General features: G+C 47.2%; 1 long non-coding RNA gene across 4 annotated transcripts; it reads right to left on the reverse strand.

Annotated features, from left to right (window-relative positions):
* Window positions 1–7,240: 7,240 nt before the first annotated feature.
* LOC113956425 lies at window positions 7,241–11,087 on the reverse strand. 4 transcript variants are annotated; one of them, XR_003530847.1, is made up of 4 exons: window positions 10,520–11,087; window positions 9,780–9,915; window positions 8,550–8,688; window positions 7,241–7,941 (listed from the first exon to the last, which is right to left on the reverse strand). It is a non-coding gene; the product is annotated as an uncharacterized LOC113956425 (long non-coding RNA). The 4 variants fall into 4 exon arrangements; XR_003530848.1 differs by lacking the exon at window positions 9,780–9,915 and adding an exon at window positions 9,961–10,092; XR_003530849.1 differs by lacking the exon at window positions 9,780–9,915 and adding an exon at window positions 9,961–10,118.
* Window positions 11,088–11,156: the final 69 nt, after the last annotated feature.

The raw sequence follows: 11,156 nt of genomic DNA on the forward strand, positions 1-11,156 counted from the left end.
CCACTCCCCTCTGAGCCTCCTCCAGCAGCGCCAATGCCAACTCAGGACATGATGCTGCCTGACAACCAGGGCACAGATGTCATCTCCTCCCTTGCTGCCCAGCGCCCAGAGCAGGATGGGAGGGACTCACAAGCCTTGGAGTTGCTATTTCTGATCAAGAAATGAAGAATCCCTTCTGTGGGGAGGTGCTGTCATGTTCTCTCAAGAGGTTTCGAGGTGCAACCATGGCTCGCTTTCACCCATTTTTGTTGGAGACCTCCTGTATGGCTTTGGTTTGGAGAGGAGACTTGGTGGCATGAGGCTGCTTGCTTGCCCCTCTCCAGATGTTTTCTCCACTGCCACTGCCTGACCCACCAGAATGGACCATTAATGCCCTCAGGAAGGCTTCAAGACCTCAACAAAGGCATGGGTTGTACCTCCTTGAAAATGGACAAAACATTAAATGTGTTCTACAATTAACAGGCAGATGTATCATCCAACAGATTTATCATCCAGCATTGAAAGAACACTACTGTGGGCAAATTTAACCCCCTCCACTCCGAGCTTGGGTGGAAAGGAAGGCAGCTGATAGGGCTCCAAGAGGATTTGTGCTGCCACCAGGAAAGCCTGAACAGCTGTGACACGTCATCCAAACTCATCTGAGATTCTGACTTTGACACCAAAATGGCATTATGGTGGCAATATTATCAAATCATGGAATGGTTTGGGTTGGGAGGGACCTTAAAATTCTGACCCCCCCACCACTGGGTAAGGACAGTAACGTGCAGTGGTGTGGATGCTAAAAATAAATTGTTTTCTGATGTTTCATCTGGCTTCTCCATGACTACTTAGTAGCATGAGGAAAACATTTTAGCAGGGATTCCAGCTGATTTCATCACTCTCTAACTAAGGAAGGGAAGCAAACATGGCCTTAAATAAAAGGATTTACTAAGTGGGGGAGTCTGTGAAACAGGATTGTTTCAGCAGAGATGGACATGGGAAGTCCAGTGTGTATCAGGCAAGAGCTAAAAGGATGAAATGCAGAAGGGGTAAAAAACCAGAGCAGACTTTGTGGGGAGTCACTGTCCAACCACAAAAATCCTCGAGAGCATTTCCTAGGGGCTCCAGGGAGGTTGCCTGGTAGTGGATGACTTGGCTAGAAAGCGACATGGAAGACATGAAAAACATAATCATTTGTAGTGATAAACACATAATCTTCTCCTTCCTATTATAGACTACACTTTCAGAGAATGTGCCCAAAATGAGTAGGTCTAAAATTAAAACGATGAAGGCAACAAGTCAATGATAACAACTCTCTGACTTGAAATGGGTTAGCAGCTGGGATTTCTTGTCTTTCTCCTAAATCTCCTTAAATATAAGCACCTGAAGGGACTTGGGGGGCCCAACGGGACCACAGGTTCTTTGCAGATTTCTCCCAGGGGCAGGACAACCTCACTGAGCTGTGGCCCCAGGCTTGAGGCCATCCTGAATCTGCTCCAGCAAGAGCCTGCCAAATCCCATGAGGACGCCTCATTCCTCCTCTGTGCACTTACTGCAGTGTGACCTCACCAAGGTGGTATTTACACCACGTGTTATGTCTATGAGAAGCAGCTGCGGAGAGGCATTTGGCTGTCAGGAACCTTCACGTTGTCGATGAAGTTTTGGGATGCAGCAGCTTCAGTTGCATCTTCCTGTTGGATCTTTCTGATCTTTTCACCCCAACCTGTAGCCCACTAATACAAAACAAAGCAGTGGGTCCAGTTTTTTTCTGCCAGCTCCCTTAAAGGCAGCACTGAGGACATGGCAGCACTGAGGACATGGCAGCACTGAGGGCTGCTCCACCCTCAGAGTTCTTGGCAGCACCACCATCGAGGGATACACTTCTGCCATTCGAACTACAGGGGCCCAGAAAAGATCTGGTGGCCTCGAGAATTTTTACATGCTTGAGAACAGGTGATGTTCCTTACTCCAGTAGTGTTCCTTACTTCCTTACTCCAATAGTGGTGTAGGTAATCCTGCACATGGCTGGGAAGGTGGTGGTGGTCTGCTGGTAAGGGACACAATCACTGCAAGAAATAAAATGGAAGTGGATTAATTTTATGCATTTCAGGGGGGGAAAAGGGTCACTTGGACACACTGGGGTTGTTCTTCTGCTTGGTTTTGCAGCACTGCAGGACTAGGAGTTGGCTGAAAGCACCATTCCCTCTCTGGGACAAAGTCCACTGTGCTGCTGCACATATACTTTTGAGCTTGGGGTTTGTTTTCCCTCAGAAACCAGCTGGTTGGGTAACTGTGCAAGAAAAAATATTCAGAAATGTCCTGAATTGGAAAAAAAAAAGTCACCTCTCTGCAGGGGACATTGGTAGGGAGATAGTTGTGAAAAGCTGGGTCTGCTGCAGAAGTCCAGGCACAGTCCCTGGTGGGACGCTGGATGGCAGGGCTGCTGGACAAACACAACATTGAACGATGCAAGTGGGTTTTTCCTGTGTACTTCTTGTCCTTATTTAACCTAGGGATTAATGTGTGTATATGTTAAGAAACTCAGCAGTCAGAAGGAAGCTCAGGTTTTGTTTGTTCTGCTTTTTTTCCTCTTTAAATTTGATAGCATGTGGTTAATACAGAATTGCAGATACAAGAAATAGATATAGAGGTAGTTGTTAAGTAAGTATACAGTCAAACTATTTTTTGTGATTGGTGGGGATAGGAGATGGACATTTTAGCACAGATAAATTTACTGTTCTAATTTGTGGTTAAATTGACCTATAACTAAGGGTTAACCTTCTCTTTCACCTTAAGGCTCTGCTGCTGTTCAACTCCATGAGAATATTACATAAATTCCCTTTTCATTCAGATTCTAATGTTACCTTAAATTAAACTTACCTCTACAAGTAAATACTGAAATTCTGTACACCTCACTGCATGAATCATAAAATACTGTACTTAGGCATGTGTCCCTTAACTACTTGAAGGTATTCCCTGTTGTGATAATCTGGGATCTTGTATTAAGACATGTCAGTAGTTTCAGTTCCTCCCTCATGACTGAGAACAGGAACTACCCAGAGAGGAGACCAGACAACTTCATCCCTAGAAACGGTCTGTCAGGAATCTCACAAAGCCCAGCAAAGGCAAATGCCAAAGCAGACATGGAGATGGAGCCAGGCTCCTCTTGGAGGTGTGCATAGAATCATAGAATCATAGAATCATAGAATCATATAATCATAGAATAGATTGGGTTGGAAAAGACCTCCAAGATCATCAAGTCAAACCTCTGATCCAACTCCAATTACTATATCATGGCACTAAGGGCCACATCCAATCTCTTTTTAAAAACCTCCAGGGATGGTGAATCCACCACCTCTCTGGCTAGGCCATTCCAATGCCTGATAACCCTCTCTGTAAAGAATTTCTTCCTAACATCTAACCTAAACCTCCCCTGGCAGAGCTTGAGCCCATGTCCCCTTGTCCTATTGTTGGTTGCCTGGGAGAAGAGACCAACCCCCACCTGGCTATAACCTCCCTTCAGGTAGTTGAAGAGAGTGATGAGGTCGCCTCTAGGCCTTCTCTTCTCCAGACTAAACAACCCCAGCTCCCTCAGCCTCTCCTCATAGGACTTGTGCTCAAGTCCCTTCACCAGCCTCGTTGCTCTTCTCTGGACCTGCTCAGCACCTCAATATCCTTCCTGAACTGAGGGGCCCAGAACTGGACACAGTACTCAAGGTGTGGCCTCACCAATGCAGAGTACAGGGGAAGGATCACTTCCCTGCTCCTGCTGGCCACACTGTTCTTGATGCAGGCCAGGATGCCATTGGCCTTCTTGGCCACCTGGGCACACTGCTGGCTCATGTTCAGCCTCCTGTCGATCAGCACCCCCAGGTCCCTTTCTGCTTGGCTGCTCTCCAGCCACTCTGTCCCCAGCCTGTAGCACTGCAGGGGGTTGTTGTGGCCAAAGTGCAGGACCCGGCACTTGGCCTTGTTGAACTTCATTCCACTGGAGTCAGCCCATCTCTCCAGTCTATCCAAATCCCTCTGCAGAGCCCTCCTGCCTTCCGGCAGGTCAACACTCCCTCCCAGCTTGGTGTCATCTGCAAATTTGCTGATGATGGACTCAATCCCCTCATCTAAATCATCAATAAAGATGTTAAAAAGGACTGGGCCCAGCACTGACCCCTGGGGAACACCACTGGTGACCGGCCGCCAACTGGATGCAGCCCCATTCACCAGCACTCTCTGGGCCCGGCCCTCGAGCCAGTTCCTGACCCAGCACAGAGTGCCCCTGTCCAAGCCATGGGCTGCCAGCTTTTCCAGGAGTATGCTATGGGAGACAGTGTCAAAGGCTTTGCTGAAGTCCAGATAGACAACATCCACAGCCTTTCCCTCATCCACCAGGCGGGTCACCTGATTGTAAAAGGAGATCAGGTTGGTCAAACAGGATCTGCCCCTCCTATACCTGTGTTGGCTGGGTCTGATCCCTTATCCATCCTGTAGCTGCTGTGTGATTTCACACAGGATAATCTGCTCCATAACTCTGCCAGGCACCGAGGTCAGGCTGACAGGCCTGTAGTTACCAGGGTCAGCCTTGCAGCCTTTTTTATGGATTGGGGTGATATTTGCCAACTTCCAGTCATATGGGACCTCCCCAGTGAGCCAGGATTGTTGGAAGATGATGGAGAGCGGCTTGGCAAGCTCTTCTGCCAGCTCCCTCATCACCCTAGGATGGATCTCGTCTGGTCCCATAGACTTGTGAGGATCCAGATGACTCAGTAAGTCGCTAACTATTTCCTCCTGGAATGCAAGGGGACTATTTGGTTTCCTATCTCTGTCTACCAGCTCCAGAGGCCAGTTGCCTTGAGGGCCACCTGTCCTACTGGTAAAAACTGAGGCAAAGTAGGTGTTAAGTACCTCAGCCTTCTCCTCATCTCTATTAACTATGTTTCCCTCCAAGTCCCTCAGAGAATGGAGGTTTTCTTTGCCCCTCCTTTTGTTATTAATGTATTTATAGAAGGACTTTTTGTTATCCCTAACAGAAGTGGCTAATTTAACTTCAAATTGCGCTTTTGTATCCCTGATTTTCTTTCTGCATGATCTAGCTGTCTTCCTGAATTCTTCGTAAGTAACCAGCCCTTTCTTCCACAGTTGGTAAACTCTCTTTTTATCCCTGATTTCCTTCAGAATCTCCCTGTTTAACCAAGCTGGTTGTCTTCCCCGCCGGCTTGCCTTTCGGCACACCGGTACAGCCTGTTCCTGTGCACTCAAAACTTCCTGCTTGAAGCACATCCATCCCTCCTGGACCCCCTTGTTTTCAAGGGTTGTTTCCCAAGGTATGCTCTGGACTAGACTTCTGAATAGGTCAAAATCTGCCCTCCGGAAGTCCAGCGTAGAGGTTTTATTGTTGTTTCTCCTTGAATCTCTGAGTATTGAAAATTCTATTATTTCATGGTCACTATTTTCCAGGCGGCCTTCAACCACTACATCTCCCGTCAGCCCCTCTCTGTTTGTAAACAGCAGGTCTAGCAGGGCCTTACCCCGCAGGGGAAGTATAAGGACAGGCAGTGGGCACAAGGTGAAAGATGAGAAGTGTCAGTTGGACATTAAGTAAAAATGTGTTCTCCGTGAGGGTGATCCAACAATGGAGTCCAGTGAGGCTGTGGGATCTCTGTTTTGGGAGATGAAAACCTTGGCCCTGAGCAATATGATCTAGCAGAGGTTGGAGGAGGGACCTCCAGAGGTTGTTGTTGGCCTCTGCTTTTCTGCAGATCTATGACTCACTAGAAAAAACCCATGGTCTACTGGTGGAGAAACCAGAGATAACAATTCCTTTAGTCTTGTTCTTAATCCACATTTGTTTTTTTTTACATTGCCAGGTTCACCATGCCCCAGTGCATGGCCCTTCTTTCTGTATGCCCAACATTTAAGACCTAACTACTGGCCGGTCAAACACTTCTTCATGCTCCACTTGGCCAAATGGAGTGACTTGGTAACCATCTCTCTTCCCCTCACCTCCAGCTGCCAGTCAGTCACCACACACCCCCTGAGACGTTTCACCAAACCCACAGGAGGAGTCACCAGCAGTGCTAGTCCCTAATCCTCTGGGCTAGGAAGGTTTGCTGTTAGCATCCCCAGCCAGCCGCACTGGGGTAGTGAGGGAGGCTATCCAGTGGCTCAGTGCCACACCTTCCAGACCTCCAGACCCAAGTCAGGCCCCCCATTGCCAGCATTCCAAGGTCCACCACCATGCTCCTGGTTTGCAGGGGACCTGCTTGACCATGGATGCAGATGCTGGGAGCTGGCTGAGCCTGGCATGGTGCTGTGACACTCTCCCCACCTGGGATTGCTGGCTGGACACACAGATGTCCAGCCACGGTCACTTTGTCTCAACTAGGTCCCGGATCCAGCCTTGAGCATGTAGGAGAGAAAGGGGAAAGCTCTCACCCTGCTGCAGTCATAATGAGCTGTTTTTCTCCTGTGTCTCCAGAGCTTGGCTCCCAGCCCCGAAAGGAAGAGCACCGTGCCAAGAATTTCTACAGCCATGTCCAACAGAGCAAGCTGACACCTGATTTGCCGTTAATTATAGTGGTGGGAACAGGCCCAGGGGCAAATGTGAAAGGGTGACGACCGGGTGGTGGTAAGGACAAGGCTCATCTGTCGTTTGCCATAAGGGCTTGTCCCGAGGGATTTGTTTCCTATGAAATATCAATAGGAAGACTTTGAGCGTGCAGAGAAGCAGCTGACAGGACAGGGCCTATAGAAACCTGTAGCTGGTCAACACCTCCAGCACCTCTGGACCAAGGAGGGCTTTGTTATTCCAAATGACATTATCCTGCCCTCAGACTCGCATCGGGAGCGCCATGCATGCCGTGTGCATGCCAGTGTGCCACCAGGCGCCAGGCGCTGCAAAATTCCTGCAAGAAGGGAGTTAAAAATAGACACTGAGTTATTCCAGAGCTTTTCTCCAGCCTATCTGTGGACAAAATAACCCCCATTCCCTTGTGGCGCCTGAACAGCTCCAGCTATTCCCACCACCACTGAACACCCCCAAGCCAGGTGACCCTGCCCTTGCCACCTCTGCTGTGTTCCCTGTTGGCTCTGCTACAAAAACACTGTTCAAGAATCCTGCAGATCCAAGGGGGAGCATCTGAGACCTCCAGACTGTTCCCCCAACTAAGGTTGTTAACAGGAGATTTTTTAGGTGCAACCAGGCTTGTTTCTGACTCAGTGGCTTTCAGCTGTTGCCCCAAAGGTGTGCTGTGTGTCCATGCTTTAAACAGGGAAAAGTAAGAGAGAGAGAAAGGCATAGAATTAAAAAATATATTTTATTTTATTTTAATCTTTATTTTAAAACACAGGGTTCTCCCTGCCCCATGCCCTGTTTGCACAGCCATTGTTCCACTACACATGGTTCATATGTTGGAATAAAATGTGTTTTAAAATAAAATAAAATAAAATAAAATAAATTAAAATAAAATAAATAGTGGATTTTTACACCTTTTTAAACACTCGGGAAAAATTTCAGACGAACGTAGTCACAGGTTTCTGCACCCCATGTTGGCGTCCTGTGGTATCACAGACTGGTGCCTCGGGGATATTTTTTAATTATGCAATTTGAAAGCTTTGATCTGTTTGGTGCTATTAAATCCGTTAAAGCTCTGTGTCCTCCCAGGCTGATGCCCGGGCACGGGCACGGGTTGTTTGAACTTGGCTGCTCCCCAGCCCGCAGAGACAGTTCAAAGGGAAAGCAGGAGCGGGACCGATGGCACTCGCTGATGAGCCCTTGCTTGTTTAGGAAATAGTGCAAATGGGTGTTGGTCACAGGAAACAAAGCTCCGGAGGAGCAACCGGGAATGTGTCAGGTGGCTGGTGCACTCGCTGCACAAACAGGAGTCGGCGGGGCTCAGGTGCAGCGTGCCCTGTGTGCCCCACCCAAGAGGGCTGAGAGGTTGATTTTTACCGTTTCCCAGTCACTCACTGGAAAAATAAAAAAGAAAAATTACAATCTATAACTCTATGTTATATAGATTTTATAGACTGTGTAAATACGTATATTTATAATATAAATTTATAAATATTTAATATATAAATACATAGGACATACAGAACATGCAATTATATATCAATTATATATTAATATATATTTGATAGACATATATGTTTTTATACACACATCTATATATATGCAGATCCTTGGGGATCCTTGGTTGCTTTGCTGGATGCCCAGATACACCTCCTGGGATTATATGTATATAACACAAATTCTTGGATTTCTAAATGTATATTTATATTGTAGAAAAAGCAGTAAATATATATTTATATAATATAGAAAAATATATCATGTGTGGATAATACACGTAAGATATAGAAACCATAAATACATATTACTATGGTATTATATATTATGTGTATTATGTGTAGATATCATATGTATATTATACATATATTTGTAACATATATCATTATTAAATACATATAATTAACTGAGAAATGGCCATAAAGCACCTGTGTTACTATTTATACTATTTGGACAACAACAAAAAAGTTTTTTTCTATTATTTCCTAGTCAATTAAAATGTTCACACCTTGGCTTTCCGAATGCCTCCTGGCCATATTTCCTTGGCATTTGCACTGTGTCTTTTCCTCCACAAATGCCCAGATTCCTATTATCTGCTGACCCTGCTCAGCTCGAACGAGTCAGTTAATTGGCAATAAATGAAGCGACTGAAAAACAGACAGAGAAGAGAGGGAAAATAAATGTCCTCAGTGGGAAACTTAACAAGGAATGCTGAAGAAGAAATAAATGAGAGTGTGATGCAAGGATGATGCCGGGTATCCATAAGGGCTTTTCCACCTCCCCTTGCCACCACCCACTTGCAAATCAGAAATGAGCCCACCCAAAAGATGACTTTTCCAGCCAAAAACTGCCAGTGCTGAGCCAAAAGTGGGATGGGGAGAAGGGATGGAATAAGGGGAGGACAGGACCAGTTCTTTTGGCAGCGTCTTGCATTTGCATAAACTTCTCTGTTGACAAAACCAAAGGAAATCGTGACAATTTTATTTATTTATTTACAAGGCATATTCATGAGACAGTTTATTTTTGAGCCATAAAACCAGGCGGTGGTTTGGGTTTGGTGCCTTGATTCCAATAACAAGCTGTTACTTTGTGATGCAGTCCAGCCTGACGTTCCCAGAAGATGCTGAACTGCCTGGGTGAAATGCTGACATCAGGTATGGCGGGGGGGGGGAGCAAAAGCTTAATTTTCATTCGTGCCCTTTTGACTTGTTTTTGGCATTTCTGTGTCTACTTAACCCAAAATGTTGGTGCAGATGGATGGGCTGCCAGCATGTTGCTCCCTGAGCATTCCTGGTCGTGTTTCAGGAGCAGCAGCATCGGGAGGCTGCAAACCTCTCCTTCATTTTAGTACAGCTCTAGGGCAATTAAGTGGGTTTTTTTTTTGGTTTTGTGCTGCACAGTCTCTCCTCCATCCATCCTCCAGCTGATGCCTGCCAAAGGAGTCAGAAGTTGCTTGGGCGTGGACTGACCTTATCAGCCCAACAGCTTTATTTCCTAAAAGGACACTGCCAGAGCTCTGAGGACTCAGGAGTTTTACCAAAATTTGCTGGTTTTGGTTACCTTCATCCTAAGCAACACAGTATGTGACTGACACCATTGGTGCTCAGTCTTGATTATTCCCTTACTTCCACAAAACTTAGTGATGGAGGGAAGGTTTTCTCCTGGTTTCACCACAGTAAGACAGGTCACTGGAATTAGTTTTATTGCTGGCAGATAAAAAGTTATCTGTGTTTATTACCCTATAAATCATGCCTGTAATTATCCTGTAATTACCCAGGACAGCTGTACAAAAGTTGCTCTGGTCCTATCTGGAGAACATCTACGTTCTGTTCTTGGCTGGCAGGTGTTGGATGTGGGATCATAGGAGAGCTGAGCTGTAGGAATGGAGCAACAGGTTTAAATCAAAGCATTTTAATTACCAGTGCAAGGACAGGAGTAGGGCTGCTCTTGCACTGAAGATAACAGCAAGCTCCCATCAGTGTCTGGAGAAAAGGCTCAGGACTTTGCTGAAGTCCTGGAGTGAACCCAGGACTTTTTTCCTGCTGGTGAATCTGGAACAGAGAGAGGAACATCTTCCCTGATGTCGAGAAGACAGCATGCAGTGAGCCACTGCACCCATCTGGCGGTACAGAATGCAAAGGGATGCTCCCAGGTCAAGTGGACTGGGATGAAAAATTTGCAGAGCACTTTAGGTCTTTGCACTTTCGGTTTTCTTAAAAAGCCAAGGAACAGGCAGAGGTAGAGGGGAGATGTCTCACCCCAAAATGGACAGGCTCATCCTGGGAGTTGCCTGGTTTTTCCCAGAGACCGTACAGGGAGCTTTAGCCAGGAAGGATGAAGGCAGGGCTGCCTGTGCCTCCCACACATCTGCCTCTTGAAACTGGATTTCAGCAGCACCCTGCCAGTTCCCATACCCCTCTCCTCAGGGTAAAGGGGCGCTGGTCTGTGAAGGTAAAAAACCAGGGCGGTGCCATCTACCTGCAGGGTGCTGGGTGTTATTTACGGCAGGCAGGGGGCACGGGGTTTTCTGCCATAACTGGGTGTCACCACCGAGCAGAGGGAAGCTCAAGCACCTCTGGGAAATGTCTGCAGGCGAAACGGGGAAAACATCTGTCGAAGAGGGAAATCACAGCCTAGTTCAGGAGCGGCACTTGGCCTTTGGCACCTCTGTGCTTGCCAAGGGCGCCGCACCAGTGTGGCACCTCCCCAGCATCGAACGTGGCCCAGGTACCTCCCCAGCACTGAAATGTGGCCCAGGCACCCGGGGTGGAAAGCCACGGGTGGAGATGCTTTAAGTCACGATGCACTTAATAAGTCAGAAATATTACAGAACCACACATAGTCACAGAATCAATCAGGTTGGGAAAGACCTCTGAGATCATCGATTCCCACCGACAACCAGTCACCACTACGTCCGTCAGACCCTGTCGCCGAGTGCCACGTCCAGACTTTCCTTAAACATCTCCAGGGACAGTGACTCCACCACCTCCCCGGGCAGCCCACTGCAATGTGTAATCACCCTTTCTGTGAAGAAATTCTTCCCGATGCCCAACCTAAACCTCCCCTGAGGCTGTGTCCTCTCGTCCTGTCGCTGGCTGCCTGGGAGGAGAGGCTG

Source organism: Corapipo altera, unplaced genomic scaffold, assembly GCF_003945725.1.
Source record: "Corapipo altera isolate COAL_440 unplaced genomic scaffold, ASM394572v1 94, whole genome shotgun sequence".
NCBI lineage: Eukaryota > Metazoa > Chordata > Aves > Passeriformes > Pipridae > Corapipo > Corapipo altera.